At 37.3% G+C, this 25,022-nt stretch overlaps 1 protein-coding gene across 2 annotated transcripts in view; it reads right to left on the reverse strand.

The window, feature by feature from the left end:
* Positions 1 to 25,022, reverse strand: part of ADGRL2 (adhesion G protein-coupled receptor L2) — a 492,078-nt gene that overhangs the window by 198,773 nt on the left and 268,283 nt on the right. For both annotated transcript variants that reach the window (XM_048860984.2, XM_075131687.1), the window contains one exon: positions 18,819 to 18,860. The gene's annotated coding sequence lies outside the window, so the exon portion shown is untranslated. The remainder of the gene's footprint in view (positions 1 to 18,818; positions 18,861 to 25,022) is intronic.

Below are 25,022 nucleotides of genomic sequence, written 5' to 3' on the forward strand. Positions count from 1 at the left end.
GGCAAGACAAGGAGGGCACCCGAGGGGGAGGAAGGGCTGCCCTTTGAACGCGTGAGACTTCAGGGGACACGCAGCACGTTCTTCTCGCACCAAGAAGTTAAAAGTGCAAGACCCTGAGCGTACACACTTTACCTGGGTAAAAACGGCCGTGACCGTTCGTGTCCATACCCATGAGTCACCAGACTATGAGTCTGTGGAGCACTGTACCTTCTCTGAGCAAAAATAAGCAAAGGAAGGAAAATGAGTCTAAGGCTCCCCAAAGCATTAAGGAGTTTCTAGGTCTGTTTCCTTCATTTCCTTGCATTGAAATTGCTTTTCTCTTGTCCAGTGAGCACATTTCCTTACGCCTCTTATTCATTACCCATGCCAGCAATCAGAGACAGCAGTCCAAACTAAGGAGCTACATTAAAGAATGCATGTCAGGCCAGGATAAATAATACTTGAACACAATATCAAGAAAGGTATTAATTTGAACCAAACGTGCATATATGTACAAATACAGTCCAGTAATCCCGTTGATTTCTTTCAATAATATCCACTCAAAGCTGCTGAAGTGTTTTCTTAAGTTGCAAAATACTGAAAAAATGTTCTGTTGTTCAAAATGTGGAAATTTAAAATATTTGAAGGCCCCAGTTCAGCAAAAAGCAACTTGGCATTGGGAAGTGTTTGTTTATATAAAGAAATGAAGGGACAATAGACAAAACCCTGAGATATGATAACACAAATCAAAAGCATTGTGCAATTTAACTTAAAGCTCACTTTTGTGCTGTCTTAGAACATCTAAAGAAGTGCTCTGACTTAATACCAGGCTGCAATGGCCACAGGGGGACAAACATCCATCCAAGGACCAATTTAGCACAAGTGAATACAGACTAACAGGGCTACCCCTCTGATACTTGGCACAAGTGTGACCCAATCACTTTCCTTTTTACTGGTGGCCATGCCTCCTTTTTTCTTGCAACAAAGTGGTGTAAAAGATTTCTTGGCTCTACACTACTTCAAGATTACCTTAGTGCTCTAGGAATCCTCCCAGGGCCAGTCATGATGACTTTAGGTCCAAAATATGCTGGCAGTTCAGGTCAAAGCAACCACATCACACCAGAAAATCTGGGACATTATCTCTATATTCAGAAACACTTTATTTATCAACTTGTTAGCATGTTACTTTTTATTCAACTATATAAGCTTCTGTTGTGATAACAGTCTTTGATATCTCTACATAAAAATGCAATAGTATTTTTTAAAATAATTCTTAATATGAATTAAGAGGAGCATGATGATGTGCTTAAAAGGTCACCTCAATTTAAAAAGCAGAGGCCAGATTCCAGTCCATGTTTTTTCTACTATTTTTTGTTCAGGTTAATGTGAGCATTTTACAGCCCTTTGTGTATAGTCAGTTTAACTCTTTCCCCATATAATAGGAGAACATTTCTTTCTTGCTGAAAAAATTAACCCTTATAAATAATTTCAGGGAACCAGCAAAGCTCTTAGATATGTTTAATAGAATTAAAACATACACAATGGTATATATCATTTAAAAATGCACTTATCTGAAACTAGTTTCTATTTAGAGGTTAAGGTGTACCTGATGTGGAGACATCTTTATAAAGGAAGCCATAACTACAAAAATGCACATTATATATTACATGTATATTTATTACTGATAATCTGTTTTTCTAAAGTAAGTTCAGCTGTAGATGAAAAAAAATTATGAGGGCGATCCATTAAGAGAGGACCTATTCCTGCTCTTACTGCAATCAGTGAGTGGCAGCAGGGTTGGGCTATAAACAGTACAACATATACAAGGATTTATGTTTGTTTTTCTTTTGGGAGGGAGGAATCTGTCCATTCTTAGGCAAAATGTCGACTGGCTTCAGTGAAAGTTTTGCCTGAGTAAAGACAGAGGAAGACTGCAGAACTTGGCCTTTTGCAGATATTCACTGAAGTCAATGGAGATTCACCTATGTGGATTCCTTTGCTGGACTGTGGTCTAACTTTTTTTCTTTCATTAGGAATCTTTGGGAGTTAAATTTCTTTGTACATAAAGAGTTACGTACCTTTGCCACAAATTTTAACAACAGGTAAAACTACAGATAGAAACCTTTACATTCAGCATCTGTTTTGAAAACACAAGCTTCCACTTTAGGTTTCTTAATTCTGATTGGGTCTTCGTTATAATGATAAGCATAATAGACAGGTATATTGCCTTCGCAAGCGAAACATGATTATTCAGCACTTAATTTGTATCCCATTTTAATATAAATACATTTCTTCAGAATATATCCACACAGCATATTTTGGACTCAATTCTGCACTTCTTACTCTCACAGATTTCAATAAGATTTTTCCAAGAGTATGGGCCAGATCCTGCAGTCCTTAAAATAATGTTTCCAGCCCTGTTTTCGTTAGCTCTTTTTCTTTAAATGACTTTTTTTTGTTAGCTATAGAATGTGCCAAAAATACAGTTAAAATTATGGTTGATTCAATTACGTAAACAAACCTTCCAGTAAGAAGATGGAATACAACATGGAAATACACTGTTATATATATAAGTGAAATGATTAAAAACAACTGAAAGGAAAACTGTCGTTAAAAATCATGTCTAAAAATCAATTTCCTACTAACAACATTTTAGATCATTAAAACTGAAACAGTTATGAATAAATAATTTTGTTTCCACCATTTCACTTTCTGCATTTCAATCCACTTAAACTCCACAAAGTAAATATGGACGAGTAATTTTCTCTTTTGTTTATAATCATAATGCACAATTCTGCAAAATATCTGGATTCCAAACACTGCATGGAATATTTAAATCCAGACAAAATTGTTTACATCAACATTATTTTCACAAATACTTTCACTAACACAGGCCTATTATGCTAGGTTTTGTTAACATTATCTTTTAACCTACATGTTCTCCATGCATACAACTCCTGTCAAGTCAGTGGGACTTACTCATGTCCCAGATCGGGCCCTTGAAGACTAATGGCAAACTGTTATAGATTATTGACACGATTTTCAAGGAATTGTAAACGGCTTACTGAATATGGGTGTTCTAATCATAGAATCATAGAATATAAGGGTTGGAAGGGACCCCAGAAGGTCATCTAGTCCAACCCCCTGCTCGAAGCAGGACCAATTCCCAGTTAAATCATCAGTTAAATAATGAAAGGGTGCATGACAACACTTGGAATAGATTTCACTGCCATCTGAGTTCTTGGGAGGGTATACTTCAAAAAGATGATTGAACATATCCTACAAAACAAGTCAAACTGTGCTTTCATATACAACCATGCATCCATGTTGACCGCTGGAGAGTTTTCTACCATAAAATTGTGGTGTGTGTCTGGGTATTCATGAAAGAAGAATTTAAAATGTTAAAATATCTTGATACATAATTTAGTATTGTCCCAGATATTTTTTTTCCTTCATGAAAGGAAGGGCTGAAGATTTACAGAGATTTTCTGCATCCACTTTTCTTTTGTTTGAATGTACAAAAATGATTACATTTTAAATATTAGTAAAAAGAGATTTCCCCCATCCATCCACACATTCCTGTGAATAACACATCAATGAACATATAACTAGTCCTAATATGAGCAAAGACCAATGGAAGAGGCTGTATATCCACAGTATAATAATCAGACTAAAATTTACATTAACTCTTGTATAGTGTTAAGACATATTTAATTTGGCACACAGACTTCAACATTTCAAATACAATACTGAATGATAAAAAGGGCTAAATACTGCTTGTCTTATTCATGCAAAGCTTAGGAGAGTTTTGTAAAGTGAGCAGGTTTAGTTCACAATAGGAAATGTATATTATCTTAAGACTTTGGAAATACATCTTGACAATTGCCAGTTCTTTTAAACTAAATAACTGTTCTTAATGTCACTGGAAAAAAATCAGAATCCATCAATAAAATAAGAAAATTCTGCAGCTGTTCCTAACAAGTAAAGTGCAGTTTGAATACATTTTACTACACTAATCAATTTTAACGACTCACAATCTATATTATTATTTAAGAAATAACAAAATCATTGACTTACTCAGAATACTTGCTAATTGTTTTTAAAAATAAATTCTACACATGACTAAGGAAACACCCATTTCCATTTGTTTTATGTTAAATCAACATCTAACCACTCATGGTGATTTCATTCAAAGAAAACAGAAGGAACACATTAGCTGTGTGGTTAAGGAGATTGATGGGCTTCAAACATTTTAACCATGGATGTTTTTTTCCAACTGTAGAAACTCATGTTTCTAATTTAAATAGCTTCATGAAAATGAAGATAATTGTATTCAACAAGGCTGTTGTTTCTTGTTTCTTAGGCAGAAATTATTTTTTTAATTTAGTAATATTAGAAGCAACTTTGTTCAGCAAGAACAGGATTATTCCTTATGAGAAGACAATACAGTTGTTTCACCATTCCTTAAGCAGTAAATTTGGGAATACAAATGATGGAAGTATATGTTATTGTAGAACCATGCTCTTAGAAATACGAGCAATAGTATAAGACCATCTGACCCCTTAGGCTTGAGGGCCTGAGCTGCAGCCCAAGCCACAACATCCACAGTGCTATTTTTAACATGCTAGCTTGAATCCAACTTCCTCTTAGCGTGTGTGCAACGTGCCTCAGGTGGCATGACCAGGATTCATCACCGAATTTGGTGCGCTGTTTGGATCATTAGCTTCCCCGGCCTGGGCCAGGTACAGACAGGGAGAATGATGTGATTCTGTCAACCAGGGCTGAGAGGTGTGCTCCTAGCTGTAGTAGATATACCCTATGGGTCAACTGCTCACACATACTCTCTCTTTCTCTCTCTCTCCCCACCTCTCCTCCGTAGAGCTGCTTGTCATATAATTAAACATTCCCTCTGTCCATCACCAACCATCAGTGGGAATGAAAAGCCCTTAGACAGTGGAACAGCTCTGGTTCCACAGCACGGAACATCCCAAGGGACAGAAGCCCATAAAGAGGAGATTAACAAGGCATGGACAGTGCAGTGGGGAAACTGGTAGAGCTGTGACTATGTGGATCAAGAAGCCTATTCCTTTCCCCATCTCATGTAACAGCGTACAGGCTTCACAGCTACTTCGAAAGCCCATGTAGTAGTTGTAGTAGCAGCAACAGAAGCCCAGATTTGTAAAGGTATTTAGGGATTTTTGTACTAAGCGTCAACTGTCAAAGGGATGTTTGGCTTGTAAGTGCCTAAATCTCTTTTGAGAATGAGACACAGGTATTGCAACACTGAGTGCAGCAATACCTAAATACCTTTAAGAAGCTGGACCAGAGTGACCATTGGGCTCAGATACGACAGTGATGGGCACAGTATAAGAACATGACAAGAAAAGAACAGAACCACTGCTGAACCTGAGAGGATTCTTTTTCTCCAATTCTTGTAGGACCTTATTTATCCTAGACTTCCCAGCCAGTGGTAGTTCAAGTCTAGACAAAGCATCGATAGTGTTTTAACCACTCTGTCACCTGGACCTGCTCTGAGTTGGTCCTGTGCCACCCCAGGAATCCCCCCACACCAGAGAAATTTACAGTTGGCTCGTTATGCCCGCTTTGATTCTGCTTTGTGCCAATGATCTAGTTCCTTATATATATATTTCTTCCTCTTGGCGCTTATTGCCATTGTAGCACTGACAGTTATGTGATTGGTTCCCTCTGGAGCAGATACCAGAGATGCATCATGGATCACTGGTCAGAAAGCCTGGAAACAGCAGTGAAGTCAATCCCTCCTCCTCACCAACTGTGCACATCACTACTGCTTTGCAATCAATCTCAACCGGCATGGACTGGGCATAAAACCCAGATTTCCTTCTGAAGTTAGGTCTTCCAGCTCACATTTTATTATGCTTCTGTCAAACCACCAGGTGTGATTCTAACAGCTGTAAGAAAAGTCATTTTGTTTCAAAAAAACTGCTTGTAAAGGCATCTGTTTCAGTAATGATTTGTTTTACATTACAAATACCTGCAGCACAAGGGTATTAATATCACTAAAGTATAGGGATCAATGATATTCCACCTCTTTTTTTTTTGAAATGAGCATTTACTTCTGACAAACCTCAATGTTTTTGACAAATACTGGTCCCGTCTGATTGAAGGTATGGTTATGCCTTTCTAAAAATACTGCAGTTGAAAGAGTGATATTAACACAGCACTACTGTTGGGAGGAACATCGATTGACTACCTAGTACTGCTACTAATTATAAATATTAAAAAACATTAAATAATTAATTAAGACGCTACTCCTCATCCCATTCTAAGCACTAGCTGTTGTCTGTTGAAAATCAGCACCAAAATAGACCTTTTTAAATTGCACATAGTGAATCAGAGTACTATGCTATAATATATCAGTAAGACAACACTCTTAAGCATAATTTTATTGCCTGGCTGAACTGGGCTACTGAAAACTATGTGGGGACTTTGTGTAGTAGAAAGTTTTTCATAGGCATAACTACACAGGAGTTGTGGGGTTTTCATGGAGTCTTACTGAAGTTCACAAGCACCAAGTTTTACTGCTTTCATCATTTGAATCTTTAGTTCTAGTTTTCTGTTCCTGTTCCCTATGCTTGGGCATAAGGATTCAATCCACTCTTTCCCCAGTGGGAACCAGTACTGGCAAAAGGGTGAATATATCAATTCCCCCCTAAACTGTATTACTGTATGTGTATATATAGGTATTAAATAGAAGTTCATAGAATCTAGCACTGAAAAGAGAGATGAGATATATATTCATTCAGTTATATATATGAACGTCATTCAAGTCCCTGCATCCCAAGCCTAATGGAAAGTGTTTAGTAGTTTAGACAATTTTAGCATAAACGAGCAAGCATTGAAGCTAGATCTGTGACCTCCCAGGGCTTGGATCTTTTCTGATAGATTCTTTAGAGAGCAATTCTTCCATCATGAAATAATTTGTGCCATTATAATTTTCATGAATGGGTGTTTAATTTAATCTTCTACATGCTTGAACTTTGCCACTTACTGCAACTATGTTCTGGGTTCACAATGGAATTAATCATTCAAAATCTGTCACCTTAATAATGGCTTTATCTTATCACAGTAAACCTTGACATCTAAGTCTTTTATTACTGCACAAAGCTAGGGGCCGAACTCTACTCTCACTTGCAACCCCAACTGAAATTTTTTTTTGAAAGGATAAGTATATACACATCTGATCAGTTGTTTGGCTAATCATTTACATATTTATTTGAAAAAAATGAGACTTTAATAAACAATAGTTAAAAACTGTGGCCCAAATTCTGCAATGAGATCCACACCAACTGAGACCCTTCTGCCCACACAGAGCCACAGTGCACTATCAGGACCTATACTGGCATGATGCCACAAACTGTAGAGTGCATCTGATATTGTATGTATGTTCACACCACTATGTTCAATAAAGACAATAATATGAAAACTTCCGGGATGAGGTAGACATTCTAGAAAATAAAATGTATAAAAACAAATGTACATAAGCAATCGATCTTTTTTGCAACAGAAAACTTTCATCAGCACTGGTCAAAAAAGTATCTTTTTGCAAAGCAGTGGGGGAAATGAATATTAATTTAAGGATGCTGGAATTATTAGATTATTAATTATGTAAAAATAAATGCATGTATTTTTACCACATTATACCATTATCTATCTTGTTTTCAGGGGAATTTAGGCATCTTCTACCTCTTATTGTGAAAGACATTTGTTACTAACATTATAGATTAAAATGTACCATGTGCAGGTGCAGACTTTAGTTAGCAGTACTGCTCTGTTTGTTTAAGCAACATTTTTCTAGGAGAAAGAAAGAGGCAGCACAAGGTCAGGCAATAGACAATGACACAAATATCTTTGAAAACTATTTACTATACAGACTTGCAGTTTATCAATGTAGTTTTCTTGGTTCAATGCAACAACACCTTGTGACTTATAGCAGTTCCTATTTTTCTCAATTTTCCAGTTAATGAAAGTAGTGTTTAAATACTCTGTAGTTAGATTATTAACTTCTACAAAATAGAAACAGATGTGTGTCTTAGTATGCCATTAAATTTATGATTTACATAGTACCCTTGAATACAGCTGAGCAGAGGCCAATGATTCTAATTTGCTCTAGATTTACAATAACCTGATCTGGTTTTTGTAAGTACTGAAACACTTTAAACAAAATTAGAAAGCCGTTGTGCTTTGTGTGATTAAAGATGCAATTCCCTTTGGGGTAATGAGAAGAGTTAGAACATGTTTCTTCCTTTATGGATGTTTCTATTATAAACATGAGTGCTATATATTATGTATTTTTGTTACTATTTCCTAGTTTTTAATTATAAAATAAACTGATTGAGTTGCACTGGAGTCATACTGAAACTATGCCAAAACCTAGCCGAAGAATGCATACTGAGCTTCATAAAAATCCTTAAAATTCTTCCCAGGGTCTTAAGGTCTTGTTAGACAAATACTAGTTCTCATAATTTTCCAAGACCAAAACATCTTTCTGATTTAAAACTACCCTATTTAAAGATTTATTTAAAAACCTAATGCATTTCTTAGCTTATTAAACTACATTAATATGTAAAGTTTTACAGGAGAAAGAGTCAGTGAATTCATAGTCATTTAGATCTGAAAATAGGGATTTGCTGTGTCTCATTGCAGAAAGGACAACTAGAATGAGTACTGATGAAGTGAGCTGTAGCTCACGAAAGCTTATGCTCAAAAAAATTTGTTAGTCTCTAAGGTGCCACAAGTACTCCTTTTCTTTTTGCAAATACAGACTAACACGGCTGCTACTCTGAAACCTGGCAGTAAACTAGCTTCAATAGTATGCTAGCCAGTGGATCCTGGCAATACTAGTTATAAATATGAAGTGGAGTAAAGCTTATTTCCCCTCTTAAATATAGAAAATAAAATATGTAAAACATTTATGAATATAGAGATCTTGTCCCAAGACCAAATGAGAGTGAACTTTTTAGGAATATGTCAGTTATGTGAAAGCATCACTAGAGAGTATGTAAGTGTTTAGGGCCTGATCCAAAGCCCATTGAAGTTAATGGAAGTTTTTTCTATAGGCTTCAGTGGGCTTTGGCTTAAGCCCATAGAGATGTCAGGTTTGAGTGCAAGACTGGGAGCCAGGCAGTCCTGTGTTCTAATTCTGACACTGATTCCTTTTGTGACCTAAAGCAAGTAATTTAACAATTCTGAACCTCAGTTTTCACATCTGTAAAATCTGAATAATAATAATAAAACTTAACTGCCTCACAAAGACAGTGAGGATTATTGCTTAGGGTCCAATCTGACATCCCTTGCATACCCAGAAATCTCATGGAAACCAATAGGAGGAGAGCAATGGGGGTAAAACACCTAACTAGTGTCAAGACTAAGATTGATAAGTTTATGGAGAGGATGGTGTGATGGGACTGGCTACAATGGCATGTGGCCCATCCGTAACTGCCAGTAGTAAAAATTCCCCATGGCTAGAGACGGGGCACTAGATGGGGAGGGCTCTGAGTTACTACAGAAAATTCTTTACTAGGTATCTGCCTGGTGGGTCTTACCCACATGCTTAGGGTCTAAGTGATCATATCACTTGTGGGGTCAGGAAGGAATTTTCCCCTGGGTCAGACTGGCAGAGACCCTGGGGGGTTTTCACCTTCCTCTGCAGCATGGGGTATGGTTCACTTGCAGCCTTAAACTAGTGTAAATGGTGAAGTCTCTGTAACTTTAAGTTTATAAACCATGCTTTGAGGACTTCAGTAACTCAGTCAGGGGTCTGTTTCAGGAGTGGGTGAGGCCCTGTGGCCTGCAATGTGCAGGACGTTAGACTAGATGATCACGATGGTTCCTTCTGCCCTTAAAGTCTATGAGCCTATGACTGTGCAAGAAGTGCAGAACTGGATTTTTAAACTTACAAAATGCCTTAAAGATAAGTGCTAAATATTATATCTGGGTTTATAATCGTGTTACTTTAAGTTTATTTATATGCAGCTTACCCTCTGATGAAATGTTTAATTTTCTTAGTTGTCCAGTTTTAGTGATATATAATTAATAGGGTTGTCGATTAATCACAGTTAACTCATGCGATTAATTCAAAAAAATTAATTGCGATTAAAAAAATTAATCGCGATTAATCGCAGTTTTAATCGCAGTTAAACAAGAAGAAAAGGAGTACTAGTGGCACCTTAGAGACTAACCAATTTATTTGAGCATAAGCTTTCGTGAGCTACAGCTCACTTCATCGGATGCATTCAGTGGAAAATACAGTGAGGAGATACATGATAACACCCATTTTTTCATGTTCTGTGTGCATATAAATCCCATATAAGGGACCTCAGGCTGACAGTAGCAGACTGCTAAAGTCAATAACTTATTTGAATGAGATTTCAATTATGCCTAGTGAGTGAATAATATGAAAGAATTTTTCTTTTCCTCTTAAATGAAATAACGACTGTGGATTTGGAAAACATTGTTGCTAAGAATAGAAGGCATCAGGAATTTGGAACCTGTTTTGTTTTTTTTTTTAACTCATGTTATTTTTTTATTTGAATTAACACAAGGTTAGGCCCCAGTTTGTAAACACCCATGCTTATCTTTAAACATATTAACATGTTCCATTAAAATGAATGAGACTACTCTCATTTGTAAAGCTAAACGTGTGTAAATTTTTGCCAAGTTTGGACCTTAGCTCTAATTCTGAAAACAATTAAACATGTGAGTAACTTTATGCCCGTTAATGGAGATTAACATGCCTCAATGTTTGCAGGACTGGGGACATCTTAGGTGTTTTGGATTGTAACCAATTCCTGTATTTTTTGAGAAAATGAGTAAATGTTCCTTTTTGAAAGTACATATTAACTTATTGATTTCTAGAGTCTGTAACTGGGTCTGCTAGAAATTGATGTACCAGAGCCTATGTGATTAACCTGGAGAGGAAGAAGTAAAAAGCATAAATAGACATAAAAATTCGAAAAGTCGGATGTAGAGCAATTGTAGGCCTGTGGAGTGGAAATTATAAATGGTCTTGAAGATTTTCAGAAGTTCTCTTATTCGTTAAAAAAATGCAACTGGCACCTAAAAGAAAAGCAAAACCAAATTCTTATGACATCTCAAGAATTCTAGGGCTTATATTATAGGAATATATTCTATTGATAGGAAGAGGTCGTGGGCACAAAGATTTAGTAGCATTTTTTTCATTAGTAAGAGTTTTTAAATAAAAGTATGTTACTGAAAGACTATTTTACTTCACTGTGAAAACTTGTGAAAGATACTTTGTGAAAGTTCAGGTTTTTAAAAAATATTAAATGTGACCATGGATGCACTTAACAATTTATTTTCCAGTAAGTCTTATGGGCTCAGTCCTACCACTACAGAAGTTACCGGTACCTATCCATTGGCTTGACTAGGAGTTTGATCTGGCCACAATTACCTTTGCCAAAAAGGAAGCTCTGTATTAGATGTTTCTTATTAATTGTCAATTTTCTTCAAATAACGATTGCAAGGAAACATTTTTAATAAAGGAAAAACCAATACACTCTGTGATTCCTCATATTAAGGGCCATTCTTAAGACATTTTCTGTAATATGATTGTTCAGCAACTCAGAATCTTTGGGAAGAGCAAGACTGTACTTACATTTGGTCATTAATATTTTAAAATTTCAATTTAGAATTATTTAATTAAAATCTAAACTTAAGTCCCAAGGCAGGGTGAGCATGTATTTTAAATTTTTACCATGTCTGGAAAAAAGCTAAAGAAGGTGCATCTCCATGCATTAGAAAAATATTTGCTAAAGAAGTGAAGAGGGTCATTTTTTTCTTCTCTCTTCTCTGGACTTTCCAAAGATATTGCACATGGAAATTGGTGTGGGTGAGATGCTTCAACCAACTTCAGTATAATAATAGAATTAATCTCTGCCCAGACATGCAAGCCTATTGGAAGTAATGAAGGAATGAGGTGGCATGGGACAGATATAAGTCAGGCCAGAATTTGTCTCGATGTTTCTCCAGTGCTCTGTTGGCTCCAGATCCAGACTTTCTCAAAGTATGGGTTTGTGACCATCTCTAATTTACAATTTTCATATCAATAACTAACACCCTTATGCGGAATCTAGTTAAAAAATGTAACAGAAGTTCCCATCATCTGACAAGTCCTTGTACTTATGCTGAAGTGGTCTCTGTTGCAAAGTTGCTGTCTTCATTATTTAATTTCTCTTTGGAGCTTGCAGCCTATGTGAGCCTGTTGAGTTCTTTGTTGAATATGTTTCAGAGCACGAACACCTGCCGACTTCTTTAATAACGAGTTGTCCTCAGTCGGCTTATATGTGAAAACCGTGCAGCAGAGGTGAGTTATGAATAACCTTAAACACTGAAACCGGATTCCATTAAAAAAATAAAAATAAAGCTATGGCCAGCCTCCACATCAGAACTCCCCAAAATGAATTTGTGAGGGCTTTCCACAGGATGGAATCCAGGGAGATTTTTTAAAATTGAATTCCATTCCAAGTAAGTGGGGCTCAATTGAATTCAATTTCCATTTTGGCTCCTAGGAAAGAAATATACACTGCATATTTTTATTGCTAATGTTTTCAATTTAGCTTTTGAAATATTATTTATATTTGACTATGCACAAGAGCAATGGACTTTGCTACTTTCTTTAGAGAAGGGCAATCTTTCAAAATGGATTGACTAAAGGATAGATGTTTAAATGAGAGTAAATTCCTAGGCTTTGTATAGAATTAATAAGGCTTAGATGCTGTACTTGGATGTGCAAACCCACCTCACCTTGATTTTGGTGGAACGTCTCTATATTCTCTCCTTAACCTCTCTCCTTATCCCAGTCATTCCTTCCTTACTTCCTGGGCAGCCTCTTTCCACTCCCTGTACCCTCTTGCTTAGAAAAACTATGGGGTGAAATAATTTTGGGTGAACTCTCCTTGACTTTAGGTGGCCAGGATTTTGCCCATGGTCTCAGTCATACAGTTGTTAAGTTAAAAAAAGATTAACTTGAAGTCAATGAGTCTTACATCTGCTCAGAATGGATATTGGCTAAGACACACTAATAAGACTTTGTCCAATTAGTTCATCTTAATTGGCTTTACTCTGCACTAAAAAGCTCACATCACTTCTTCCATAATTGCCTCACCTCTGCTGAAGCAAATTATTTTGCTCTAACACATAAAACTGACTTTTCTGATATATAATAAGTACCTTACAAAGCTAAAACTATCCTTACTTGGCCATAGTCAACTCTTGATTCAGATTAAGTTATTTTATTTAGTCAGAGCTTGGGAAATAGCATTTGAAAAATCCCCTTTGCCCCACAACTACAAGCTAATTTAACTATTTTACACCCCCTTTAAAAAGTTAATTATTTATTTGGGGGAAAATACAGACTATACCTAAAGTTCAACCTTTCCTTGTTAATTAACCCCATTTTTATGGGCAGTAAAATAAGCAGTCTTTATCCACCATCAGTAGTACGTGAGGCATGTTCACTTGACAAAGAAACATATGTTCCCTCCCAGCTTTCTTCCTGCTCAAAAATAGGGACCTGACCTAAGGAAGGCACACACACACAAAAGTATGTAATTTAGATCTACCAAGAGCAGTTATAGCACACTGCTGTTGATATGGGATTTTATTAATTTTGCCTATCTATTATACTACTTATGTATGTAGTGAGAAACATTTTATTTATATTAGGACACATACTTTATATTTGATCATTCTTAACAGTATATTACCTATTTTTATATTTCTAGCATTTTTCACTAATCTAATTGTGATGTAGTAGGATTATTTCAGTTTAGGTGATCTTCTCTGTCTTTTATGGCTAGTGAGATAATACAACTATGGTTTCTCTGTGTTCTTTTTTGTCTCTTTCCCTAACAAATGTCCTGTGCAGTGAGCCATTTTCCATTTCAGTGTTTGTTTTTTGTATGGGAACAAATTCAGTCCTGCAATAAGTGGATGCAACACCCAATGAAATCCATGGAACCTGCTTCTGGTGGGGCTGAATGGAGCCCTTGATCCTTTGTTAATACGTGAATGTTATTTTTGTGGTTGCTGTCTACTTAGATGAACTTTCCCTCAAATGCTTCTTCAGTACCTTATCCACTATAAACTAATTCTTACAAATTTTCAGTGCTACCGAGAAAAAAGCTAAAACAGTTTAAACACATGATGGGTTACGAAGTAGATAGCATATATTTCTGCATTTTCAAAAAGTACCAAATAATGTATATTTAACAAGAAAAATATCCTTGTCTTCTGTGTCTTGGTATTATATACACTGCCCAAGTCTCATTAGCATCATTTATGTTATGTTATCAAGATTTTCTGAATGAAAAATGTTCCTCATAAACTCTAATCTATCTATTATATTTCTATGATAAACATGCAACATCCACAACTCAAATAAACACATCTGCTTTTTACCACACACGTACATAGGATGAGAAGAGAACTGCTGCAGCAGTTCAGTGTACTAGGAGAAGGAATTATATGATTTAAGGGCAAACACAGTAACACTGTATATTTAATACTTAAAAAGGCAAGTTTTAATTATAATTAATTATGGTCAGTAGAAGAGTGATAAATTGTAGATAAATTGTTCACAGTCATAGTTTTAGAGTCAAATCTCCTTTTGGTTAAGCCATGGAAATTGTATTTATTAGTATTAATTTTTGCTTGTATCTAAACAGATTCAGATATTCTGTAGGTTTCTGTTTTGCTATGTAGTATATTTCTCTGTCAGTTCTTGAAATAAGTTTTGTCGTACTTTTATTTGAAGAATTTGGACAACAGTAAACAAGCTCTACGTGAGGAGAAGACTACTACTGTGTCCTATTACTATTTATAGTAGTGCATAGAAATCCTAGTCTGTGCTGGTCACTCTGCAAACACATAGTAAGTGGCAGGCCCTACCCCAAAGAGCTTCTGTACTTTTACCTCCCTTCACAATTGCACAATGCTTACATTTTCATTTAGGGTGCTGTTCAGATATTATGAGGGATGGATGTGGTATGGAACCTAAGCTGAATAGAACAGAATGCACTCAGGGCATAGAAGCTGTAGATTGCTCACATCATATGAGAATGGCCACTATTTCACTGCACTGCGTATAGGCAGATTCTTAGATGCGGTAGAGCTGGGGTCCACTATAGAGATGGTAGTGGCTGGGGTTGGGTCAGGACAATAATTCTGAACTATGTGATTATGCCTACTAAATTAATGTAGCTCCACATAAACTCTTGGAGAGGGGCTTTTCTGGGCCCTTCTGTAGCCTAAAAACTGAAATAGCAACCACTGAGGGGTTGTGGTGCTGTCCTGCCTATAGGCTGGGGATAGATTTGGGCCTGGCATTCATGTATACTTCCCTATAATGGTGGAACTGCACCCCTTAAAGACTATATATTAGTACTATACAGTGAATCTAGGCGTTTCACAGGCAGCTCTCTCTCTCACTTCAGCCCAAATCTCTTTCTTTTTGCTGTACTCCATATGATTATTTTTCTAGCATAGGAGGGAAAAGATGTTTATGTTCTATCTGACTTAGTCTAAATAAAATGTTAAAAGGTGATGATCTCTTCAATCATTACTGATCATTACTGACAAAACTATATTTTAAAATGGAGAAAACAAATGTGTTGACCTTGTGAGCTATGTAATACATTTAAAAAACAAATCTGCTATGTCTTTTTGTTTAATAGTTGTGATTTGCATAGTTGAACTTTGAATGCATGGTCATAAATAGTTAGAATCTAAATTGACATAATGCCCAGCAATGTTAGGGTTCCAGACAAAAAAGGGGTCATCTACTCGTCAAGAAAGCCACTCCAGCTCAACAAGATGATGTCTAACAAAAAAGCTACATGCCTGAGGATAGATAACATATTCAGCTTACTGTTTAAAAAGACAAGAAGTTTTCATTTATCAGGATAATCTAGTGATGATAATCAGTACACAGAGTGAACCCTCTGATAAAAAAAAGAGAAAAGCCCATCAATTGTTTTTGCTAATTAAGATTAATATTATTCATGTGAAATGAACCAAAAAGTTGTATGAAACCAGAATCCCAAAAGAGGTCTATAATCTACACAAATAATTGCATGGAGTTTTAATTGAGAGAAAAGTGAGAACCAATTTTTTGTCTTATTCAAGAAATCATAGCAGCAGTAGCCTTCTTCTTTGTTAGCAGTTCTTTCATATTCTCACTTGATGTAAAAAAACATGCAATTTTTCACAGATTAAAAACATTTGTGGAATTTAAAAAACCCTATTTAAAAACAAAATGGTTATATATTTAATGAAATGCTACAATTTTATATATTTAGCATTAATTTAAGGTAACAATTTATTAACAGAGAAAAAGCCTTTTTTATTGAAAACAGGATGCTGTGACTATTCATAGTTATGTGCATTTAATTTTTATTCATTAAGCACAGCTAGAGTTGGGGATGACAAGGAAAGTGCATTTTGTTAAAGTGCAGATTAATTATATTCAATATTTTATTTTCTTTGAATATCTGACATTTAGCACCCTTTTAAAGGCTAAAATGTCCAGCCACACTGAAGGAAATACTAACTGCCAAATTCAATTTCAATTTCTTTGTGCAATAGATACCTAACATGGGAATACATTTATGTTTGAATTAATGTTACATACTGGTAATCCATAACCGGCATTATAATTCTGTACCTGGGAGCCAAAGGCAAAATGTCATATTTGGGGACGGGTATATGGTTATAACTATAAAACCTATTCCTCCCAAAAGTGTTATCTTGGTATTCTGCACCAGTGTCTGATCACCCCGTGCACTGCATGTATCATTTTGTTTGTTTGTATAAGACATATGACCCTTGAGGGCAGAACTCTTGTCCCTTCTTTGTTCTACATAGTGCAAAGCGCACTGTTGGCACACAACCAGTAATAATAATTTTACTTAACCTGCAAACTTATAGCTATATTGACCCCAATCACGATGCCAACTGAATAGATTTGTTTTCAGCCTAAATTAAACGTTTCTCTTCCGCCACTTTCCCAGCATATTCAGCCTCAGGCTAAAACTGTTTTAAGTGGACAAAATCTGTTGGTAAACACATGGACAAACTCTGTTGGTAAACACTTACCTTTGACAATATTATTGCTTAAGGAACACTGTTGAAAAGCTTATATGTAGTGCAAGGGTCTATGGCTTCAGCCTACATATGATCCTTGTGCCAAGTACCTACTGCTAATAGGCAAATATACAGAAAAGAGACAGGTTCTTTGATGGTTTAATCCCAAACATACTTAACTGTCACATAGTTAATCTTTTTGATTAAAAATTACTCTTCAGTTCTTTTGAGCATTTTTTGTTTGTGGATTTAGGAGGTTAAATGTGGTTCTCATGTCTGCTTGGAACTGCTCTTTTTTATTTGTTAGTTCTACATGATTATTTTTTCCCTTTAATCACAGTCCCCAAAACATATCCTTGACAATGATACTGCTGAGACACCCACTATTAGCAAGCAAGTAAAACTATCAACAAAGCAGAGAACCTCATCGTTATTATCAAGTGATTTGATCTACTGGTTAAAAACAAGTGTGTTCAAAACAGCTTCACCTGCAGGCTTTACTTTCTAAGAGGAGAAAAAAGTTCCAAAGAACAAGTCCCTTGCTTTGTGAATTGGAAACCCTATCATCATTTTTTTAAAGTTCATTTTAAACTTGTGTCTTGCTGTGGGTTTTCTTGAATTCTGGAACCCTTCTGCTTTGTTTCAAAGACAACAGAAAACTGGGCGGGCACTCATTTTAATCCTTCATTTTTTTATGCTCTTATGCATTAAATTTTTTGAATAATATCCTTTTAAAAGCAGATTTTGAGTTCCTTCTGGGATTAGATCGGATGTATTTCAGCTATAATGCTAAGAAGCAGTCACATTTGAAGTTTGAATTTGTGCTCGGAGGGGATATTTTTTCCAGTAATATTTCTTCCCATTTTAACAGTAGTTCCACTTCTTGATGGTTTTATGTTGATTTCAAACTACATTTTTATGGAGTGGAAAGAAATTCCTTTATAAAGGGAATGCCCAAAGAACTGTTGGAAATGTCTCTCCTAGCAGCACACTCATAGGATTCAGTATAGTTTGCTCAGAAGTGTTATTTTAGGATGACCTTTACATGTACAATATGATGAATTTTTCTTTTTATTTTGTAAAGACGTTGTGATCAAGGGGTAAAATAAATATTGCCTTTTTCAGTCATAAAAAACAGAGAATGACAACTGAAACCATCTTTTTTAAACAACATGATAGCAGGCAGCTCTCTCAGAAGAAGTGATGTCTGCTTTTGGAAAACATACAATTTTAAATTCACAGATGTGGCAAAGCCCTAGTGAAACATGAATAAGGATCAATTTTTATACAATTCAGCACAGTGAAACACTGTATAGGACTCACCTTTCCTCAGGGTAAAGGAGAGATACACTTGCTCTCTCTCCTGATAGGATGTAAACTATATTTATGTGTGTTGGTATGTATATATTACAATAAATTATGCAGAAAACCTCAGTGGTGAACACCCCAAGGTTCAGAAGCATTTCCAAAAGATATGGTAAATTCTTATGTGTCTTTAGAAATAAATGCAATAGTCTGTCGGACTTTTCTAGCTAGTGAACAGGATTTGAATATTCAAATATTTATATTTCTATATACCATATAATTATTAGATTGTCAGTTTGCTTAAAAATAAATATACAATCTTTTATTATAACAATTTACTTTCTCTTCTTTGTATTCAGTATTATCAGAGGTAGAAATAGCTTTCTGCTTACCATTCTGAGAAAGAAGAAATTCATCATTGTACCATAAATACCCTGGAAAGCAAAGAAAATGTTATTAGTTATTATGCCTTCATCCATAGGGATTTTAACTGCCAAACACAATGCATCAGCAGCAAAACAAAAATGAAACAAATCTATTGTAGAAAGCACAGATCAATATTTTAATGCAGATCTGAACATATATTACATGTACTTAGGCAGTAAGGGCCAGTTTTGAAAAAAGAAGAAAACCTAACCTATGAGCGAAAACTCAAGAGCTTGGCTTGTTTAGACTAACCAAAAGAAGGCTGAGGGAGACATGACTGTGCTCTATAAATACATCAGAGGGATAAATACGAGGAAGGAAGAGGAGTTATTTAAGTTAACTACCAATATGGACCCAAGAACAAATCGATATAAACTGGTGATTAAGTTTAGGCTTGAAATCAGGCGAAGGTTTCTAACCATCAGAGGAGTGAAGTTCTGGAACAGCCTTCCCAGGGGAGCAGTGGGGGCATGGGTGGCCCTAACCGAGACTGTGGCCCTGCCCACGCTCTGCTGGAAGGCCCCACCCTCACTTCCCCTCTTCCCTGAAGTCGGAGGGGGCTCAGCTTCTGCTCATGGCCAGGGGCTGGGGCAGCTCAGGCTGGCCCAAGGGTCAGGCCAACAGCCCGGAGAAGCATTGGAGCCAGTGGCCTGGGGGTTGGGCCACTGCTGGGGCTGGCCAGCAGCTCCTCCGGCTGCGAGAAGTGTGTGTGTGTGTGGGGGGGGGTTAAACTAGTGTAAATGGTGACTTCTCTGTAACTTGAAGTCTTTAAATCAGGATTTAAATCAGGATTTGAGTAACTTTGGGCTAGTCTACACTAGCAACGCTCAAGTGCTGCCGCGGTAGTGCTTTAACGTGGCTTGTGTGGTTGCAGCGCAGTGCTGGGAGAGAGCTCTCCCAGCGCTGTAATGAAACCACTTCCATGAGGGGCGCAGCTCCCAGTGCTGCTGCACGGTCTATACTGGTGCTTTACAGTGCTGAAACTTGCTGCGCTCAGGGGGGTGTTTTTTCACACCTCTGAGCGAGAAAGTTGCAGCGCTGTAAATTGCCAGTGTAGACAAGCCCGTAGTCAGAGGTCACGGGTCTATTACAGGAATGGGTGGGTGGGTGAGGTTCTGGGGCCTGTAATGTGCAGACGACCAGACTATTTCACAATCCCTTCGTGATTTGGGATTGCACTTCCATTAGGATTTGTCTGTGCACTGGTTGGAAAATTTGGTTCTAGTGTTACATTTTCAGTGGGGAGATGGTCATCTAATTTCCCTTTGTGCCTTTGAAAAATCAACCCTTATTCTCAGTGGTGCATTAATGTTGTTTTGCAATGGTGTAAAATTGAGATCAATGGAATGATATTGACATAAAACTAGAGTGACACAAATGGCAAATGAGACCCAATATTTCCCTTTTCAAAGGACGGAAACGTGTTGTACTGGACTGAAAACGTTACGTAAAGATTAAAATAAGAATATTCCTTAGATGGCTATTAAAAGATATTAAACATCCTTTACGATCTGCTGAAATAAAGAAAGCGTTGCTTATGAATGATACCCTGTGACAGTCTTGAGAACTGTCAGTACAGACAACACCCCACACACCCTCACCAACATTCAATCCTGTGAGATGTAGCACAGAATCTTTCCCTATGTTTGGCCACTGAAGGAAAGGACAACAGGGTAGCCCTCAGCAAAAGGAAAGGTAAAAGACACTTCAACATGTCTCAATTCAGCCAAGTTTCAAAGAGGAAAAGGAAACCCTCCCCACGCCAGTTCTCTTCTCAGCCCCAGTGCTCTTCTTAGAGATCCTTGCTCCTCGACTCTGACTGCTAGACTTTGGCCTTGTTTTCCCTCAGTTTATCCCTCTGGTGCATTGGGGTGAATTCACTGATTCCCCGCAGCTGGGCCAGCACTGTTACTTTGAAAATCCCTGCACTCAGACTAGGCAATGGTTGTCCTTCCTGTGGCTGAACACACAGGACTAGGGTCATTTTTAGAAACCATTCCCTCCACCCCAAACACACACACAAACACACACAGAGCCAGGCATAACTTCATTTGATTTCAAAGGTAATTACATACACATGAGTAGTTTAGCTTGAAAACTAATGAGAGAGTCCTTTTTAAGCCATGCAACATCTTAATTTCTAGTTACTTGGTATTATACAGAATAATTTATTTTTTAAAAATCTCAACTCCGGGGTGTCCTTAGTTTTTTGTTTCCACTGACCAAATACTTTCATATCCCCTTAAAGAATGTGACAGCCCCAGGCTTTAATCTTGTTCTTCCAGTGCCAGTAAGATAAGACCTTTTTTTACAACACAGTTTTCCACTCATTTTGCAACTAGTCTCTGTCTTTGGGTTGTGGTATTACAAAGTTCAAGAAACTCACCAGATGCTCTAGTTCATATTTGCTCATTACATTTTCTGAATCAATAAACAAAATCAAGTATTTTTAATAGCCAACTCCTGAAGAGGGCAGCACGTTCTAGATATTATTGAATTGTAAGCTAAAACATGACAGTCCTGGCTTTACTGTACTGTAAGCGGGGACGTGGAGGAGGGGAAGGGTTATTTTGGATATTTTGTGTAGCCAGTTCCCATGGTACAATAAGCCAGGAAAGTCCTAAGCAGTTACAGACCAAGGTCAAAACTGTATTTGATTATTAAAAAGAACATTCAGATTAGGTTACCTGAAGCAATGTGTTTAGAAAGGGAACAACAAAATATCAGCAAGGACTACTTCCATGAGGAATGTGTTTTATCTTTAACACTGTAGATAACTTTTCCTATTGGCAGTGCATTGACTGTCAAAACTACTAAAAGGGTTAGATTTAATTATCTCACTTCTTGCACATTTCATCTCAATTGCTATGGCAACATTCAGTTGCCTCCGCAGCAGTGCACACTTTAATCAGATATTTCCTCACTCATTTCTCTGCACACCACAGCAATGTAGTCAAATTTACAGCCAAACCCTGATGCCTCTGCTAACACCTCTTTGGAATTAATGGTTAGGTTTCCCCCACATACACACCCACCCACCCAAATACTTGCAGAGAGTTTAGCACCCTGACAACCAAGGCTGGAAGAGATGAATACAGTGTATACTTTAACTCCTTTCTACATCATCAATTTTATGCTGTTTCTCCCACCACTCCCTCTTTACAAAGCTTCCACTTATTTAATAACCAACCCAGCAAGCTATGGGCAGGTATTCTGGTTTCTGTAAGAACTCTATTTAAAGGTTGAGAACAGGAAACACAATAATTAGCCAGACAGTATGGTTCATTCCATTTGCACTCCTCCCAAAAAGCTTTTTGTTTGATTACTCATCTCTTGATTAGATACTTCTTGGTGTATGTCATAGCTCTTTAAACTCTCAGACTGAGAAATCAGGGACAAAGGCTAAAATATAAATAATTAGCGGCAATGAACCAACACCAGGAACTACATCTTGAAAGACTGACAGTATCAAGAGACAGAAAAAGAAAAATGCACATAGGACTTAATAAATTTTGATTATAGAAATGTTTAGCATTTTAGAAGTAGAAAAACATCTGGGTAGAAAATAGGTAAACATCCAGGTAAACTGGGAATAGCACCTAATAATGCCTAGCTTCTATGGTGAAGGACAAATTAGAAATACATTACATGGATTCAATTAGATTAATGTAGAGACAGACAGATATGAGCGGTATATTGGGCTCAGGGCATTAAAACATGACATATTTCCATAAATTATGCATTAAAATATCCATTTGCTGTTTTGCTCTTTTAAATAATAGCCAGTGCTGTAAGTACAGTAATCTCCACATTGTCCTTTAGCTGTGGTTTTCCTCATAGTTGTATACCTGCTAAAAGGACAGTAGTGTCATGGCATATTTTCAGTGTCTACCAGACATTGTCTAGTACTCCATTAATGAAAGCAATTTAGGTTGCTATGTCGCCAAGGTGGTTTTCCGAAACAGAACCCACAAACTAAAGTCCCAGTCCTACAAACCCTTACATACATGAATAGTCAGTGGGACTTCTCATACAAATAGGGACACTATTCATGTTCAAAAGGGCTTGCAGGATTGGGCCCCAAGAGCCTATTTCCCAGTCACATTTATTACAGTACATACACATGCATTTTCAGTGAGTATTCAAACAGCATTTAAGTTCTAGGGAAAGGAAAGATCATTTAAAATTCAGGTTTTGCAGTCTTGTACTAAAACTGAAGTGCAAAAGTACTTATGCCTAAAAAAAATCTAATATCCACACACTCATTGACAATAATCACAATGTTTGTAATAAGAAAAGGAGTACTTGTGGCACCTTAGAGACTAACCAATTTATTTGAGCATGAGCTTTCGTGAGCTACAGCTCACTTCATCAGATGCATACCGTGGAAACTGTAGCAGACTTTATATATACACAGAGAATATGAAACAATACCTCCTCCCACCCCACTGTCCTGCTGGTAATAGCTTAGCAGGACAGTGGGGTGGGAAGAGGTATTGTTTCATATTCTCTGTGTATATATAAAGTCTGCTACAGTTTCCACGGTATGCATCTGATGAAGTGAGCTGTAGCTCACGAAAGCTCATGCTCAAATAAATTGGTTAGTCTCTAAGGTGCCACAAGTACTCCTTTTCTTTTTGCGAATACAGACTAACACGGCTGTTACTCTGAAACCTGTCAATGTTTGTAATATAACTTGCTTCACTCATAGAATTCATATGAAAGGTGATTCCTGTGACTTCCATGGAGCTATGCTGATTTCCAGCAGGTGAGGATCTGCTCTATAATCTTTATCTTATTACTATTTTTATAGTACTATAAGTATCCATGGCACTGCACAATTAGGGAACTTGTGCCACATGATCCATTGTCTACAACCAAGCTCTACGATACAACTGCATTTGCTCCAACCCCTCAGACAGAGACAAACACCTACAAGATCTCTGTCAAGCGTTCTTACAACTACAATATTCACCTGCTGAAGTGAAGAAACAGATTGACAGAGCCAGAAGAGTACCCAGAAGTTACCTACTACAGGACAAGCCCAACAAAGAAAATAACAATCGCCACTAGCCATCACCTTCAGCCCCCAACTAAAACCTCTCCAACGCATCATCAAGGATCTACAACCTATCCTGAAGGACGACCCATCACTCTCACAGATCTTGAGAGACAGGCAGTCCTTAGAATCATAGAACATCAGGGTTGGAAGGGACCTCAGGAGGTCATCTAGTCCAACCCCCAGCTCAAAGCAGGGCCAATCCCCAATTTTTGCCCATGACCCCTAAATGGCCCCCTTAAGGATTGAACTCACAACCCTGGGTTTAACAGGCCAATGCTCAAACCACTGAGCTATCCCTCCCCCCCCCCCAACCTGAAGCAAATACTCACCAGCAACCACACACCACACAACAAAAACACAAACCCAGGAACCTAGCCTTGCAACAAAGCCCGTTGCCAACTGTGTCCACATATCTATTCAGGGGACACCATCATAGGGCCTAATCGCATCAGCCACACTATCAGAGGCTCGTTCACCTGCACATCCACCAATGTGATATATGCCATCATGTGCCAGCAATGTCCCTCTGCCATGTACATTAGCCAAACTGGACAGTCTCTACATAAAAGAATACATGGACACAAATCAGACGTCAAGCATTATAACATTCAAAAACCAGTCGGAGAACACTTCAATCTCTTTGGTCACTCGATTACAGACCTAAAAGTGGCAATTCTTCAACAAAAAAACTTCAAAAACAGACTCCAGCGAGAGACTGCTGAATTGGAATTAATTTGCAAACTGGATACAATTAACTTAGGCTTGAATACAGACTGGGAGTGGATGTGTCATTACACAAAATAAAACTATTTCCCCATGTTTATTCCCCCCACACACACACACTGTTCCTCGCATGTTCTTGTCAACTGCTGGAAATGTCCTACCTTGATTATCACTACAAAAGGTTCCTCTTTCCCCCCGCCCCGGCTCTCCTGCTGCTAATAGCTCACCTTACCTGATCACTCTCATTACAGTGTATATGGTAACATTGTTTCATGTTCTCTGTGTATATAAAATTTCCCCACTGTATTTTCCACTATATGCATCTGATGAAGTCCCTGGAAAAATCACCTCAGTCCCTGGAAAAATCATAGAGCAGGTCCTCAAA

This window comes from Caretta caretta, chromosome 8 (assembly GCF_965140235.1).
Source record: "Caretta caretta isolate rCarCar2 chromosome 8, rCarCar1.hap1, whole genome shotgun sequence".
Taxonomy (NCBI): Eukaryota; Metazoa; Chordata; order Testudines; family Cheloniidae; genus Caretta; species Caretta caretta.